Source organism: Cupressus sempervirens, chromosome 7 (assembly GCF_028749045.1).
Source record: "Cupressus sempervirens isolate cs-2001-9-10 chromosome 7, ASM2874904v1, whole genome shotgun sequence".
NCBI classification, from domain to species: Eukaryota; Viridiplantae; Streptophyta; class Pinopsida; order Cupressales; family Cupressaceae; genus Cupressus; species Cupressus sempervirens.
Genome location: NC_143124.1, coordinates 181,326,526 through 181,329,986, shown reverse-complemented (window position 1 = coordinate 181,329,986; position 3,461 = coordinate 181,326,526).

Below are 3,461 nucleotides of genomic sequence, written 5' to 3'. Positions count from 1 at the left end.
TTGTAAAATAGGAGCCCATAGGAGATATGGAAATCTTTAATGCCTATGACAAACTCTATGAAAATGGTATCTTGAAAGATGAGTTTTCTGTTATAGAAAAGAAGGGTTTAACTAAAGCCCTAGTTTTTCCAATCGTATTAAAAAATGAGTGGATACGCATAATACTCAGTAGAATCCATGATGGATCATTCTGGTTAGAACAAGGACTAGTCAAAATTATTAAGAAAATGGTTCATAGGGTTATAGGTTTTCCAACCCTAGATCGGCCAAAGACATTAAGAAGTGAAAAGAAGGAGACAATTGAGAAAAACACAGGCGCAAAATGGAACAATAGAGGTATGACCATAGATACCATAACTGATCCCCTTCTAGAATTTCCTATAAGGATCATATCACATAAGTTTTACCAATCCAGTAGGTTAAATAGAGTACCCTACATAGTAGTGGATGTGGCATATAAGCTTGTAAAGAAAGACCACACCTATGACCTTACAGAGCTCTTGTTGCAACAGATCAATGAAAATATTGGAGCTATTAGAAATTTCAAGGGAGCATAGTGTAAATTTGGTTCATTATTGGTTTGCATGTTCTTCTATACAATGAAGGAATTCCTTTCATGTGGAAAAATTAACTGGAGTCAGAATAGAACCATTATTGATCAAATTAATGATTTCATTGCACAAATGGGAGATAGATTTGATGATCAAATGTCTATCTATTTTGAGGATTTCAAAAATGCAATGAAGAAAAGAATGAGAATACCAGTTTCACTAGTAGAAAAGCATGTAAATGACATATGTTTTCTTGTTGATATTGATTATACTTGCATTCAAGCAGTCCTTCCAAGAACAAGATGGCTTAGACCATTGGAATATGAGCTTGATGTTGACCAAGATTTTGCAACCATCATAGCATTACTTACAGAGGAAATGGACAAAGTTGCCAAGGCATTTGGAACATTTGACACTATCAAATCAAGAGTTGTTATAGAACTCAAGACAACCACTGTAGTCAAGAAGAAGGACAAGCTGGTAACACAGATAAAGAAGAAATTTGGTGTTGAAGAATCTAGTACAGTAGGAAAAGCAGAAGAGATTAGAGCAGGAGAAGAAGAAGGTGAGCCAGAGCAAGAGCCACTTGAAGAGAAAGATGAGAGTGCCGAGGAAGTAAAAACCAAGAAGGCACTCATCAAAGGTAGAGTCATCAAAAGAAAGACAAAGACACCTCCTACTTCTCAGCCTTCACCAAAGAAATTTGTAGTACAAATGCCCAAGATGCCAACGACCAGAGCTACAACAAGGGCCTCTATCCAAAAGGCCAAAGAGGAAGCCACAAAGAAGAAGAACATAAAGGCACAAGAAGAGCCAAAGAACTAGAAAAGATATGTGGTCCAACTTGATACTGATGTAGAAGATCAAACTGAAAGGGTAAGTCATCCTCCTAAATCTTCATGTTGGTGTTTTTCTAAGGACTAAAACTTCTAAGAAAAAAAATGCTTAATACCAAGATGATAAAACTCATACAATCCAAAGGTCAGCCAATTCTTGTTAACAATTGCATGTGTAAAGCATTTGGACCCAACTTCGACAAAACCAAAGGTGGTTTTCTACTCTTTCAGTACTGCAAAACCAGGGTGGGTATAACTAGGGATGATTCAAGATAGGGAAAACTGTATGAGGATTATTTTTAGTTTCATTCTAATTCTCGTTTCAAAATCCTCAAACACATACATAATTCTTATTAACTTGATAAACGCATCCAATATAACAGATATGGCAAAAATTTCTTCTATAGATCTATAGATGTTCTTAACAATAGTGGCTAATTGAAGCTAAAACATTCCATGCAGACAAGTGCTGGCCATCTTTGAAGATCTAAAGGAAACAAAAGTAAAATTGATTTAATTCTTCATTTTTTACAACCATTTGTGACATACTTCTCGTTCAGCTGAATCAATTTAATCAGTGCCTAATCCATTGGGATTTAGAGTCTCTAGCAAATTCTTAGATCTAACTTCTTGCCTTACAACAAATTCTATCAGCAATTCTTATCAGAATTTATCATTCAAAACCCTTTCCATTACTAAATAAACCTTATCACATTCATCAAAGCTTTTATTTAATCCATTGAATTAACAGTAGCGATAAACAGATATACAACCACACTAGATTGCATTCAATTGCACAAGCCTTTACTTATACAATATCAATACAACCAAGTAATTGGAAGGAGACAAGATTCAGAATGAACTGATATGGGGATAGTTCACAATTTGTATTCATTTTCTTTGAAAATGGTATATCATTTACAATAGACTCAGAATGACCTTCAGAAAGAAACACAACTCATTCTATATTCATGTATTCGTAAAGAATTGATAGAGAAAATACATCATAAACTTGCTTTCAAAAATTTGGACCAAAGACAGACTAAGCATATCACTTAGAAAATTAGAATTCAGACCATTCTTTAGCCTTGGAATCTCACTTAAATAGTGTCAGACGCAACAAGCTTTAGGCTAAAAGAAAGTAAAATGTGTCTTCTAAAAGATACTGACAAATATATGTCATAAAAGACAAAAGAAAATAACAGAAAGGCTATTACATCGAACATTCCTTGGTGGGTCCCTTTCTGTTATGTTTCTCAACTGTTGAGACAAGAAAATATGATCTAATTCTTCATTTATTGTTCATCCTCAGAGTAAGTGGCCATGAGATTAAAAAGTGACGTATCATCTTCAACTACCTGCAAACTTACTTTAATCTGGGGATTTTCAAGGTCTTCATTACTAACTATGAGGGTAACTTTTACTTTTGCATCTTCCTCCTCATCATCTTCTGACATTTGTCCTACAAACTGATTTTACCATTTATTATAAACAGCATCATCTGGACAATCAAAATTTAGAGCCTCTCTTTGTATAATCACTAAAGAATTTGCAAATTCCTCTAAATCATCAAACTCTTTTCTCATGGCATTATAAAATAATTGTATCTTTACTAACTCTTCATTTGTCCTTGCCTAGAACTAGTGGCCAGTTTCACTCATGATGTTCTTGATCCTTTCATAAAATATTTCATCCAACTCTTTTTTCCACTTTTCCTTTTCCTTTATTGTATCAACTGATTCTAAAGCACAAGGAAATAAAGTGAATTTTTCGGCAATATACTCGGAAAAACAAAGTGCTAACCTTTCTGCAAAGAATCCAGTTTATCATCAAAATCTTCTAGTTTATTTAACAAATCAAAAATTTTCTCTACTTGATGATAAGGCATTTGGACAAAAGATATACACATAATTGTGATATCATTATTCCTCTCCCTCCACTTCTATGCAAGGGGAGTCAATTTATCCTTATCTCTATTTAACTCATCCATGAGGGTTGCAATTCTTGTCAACTGATCAAAGAAGGTTGACCATTTTATTTTATCCCTTAAATACATCACACCCTGCTTCAATTT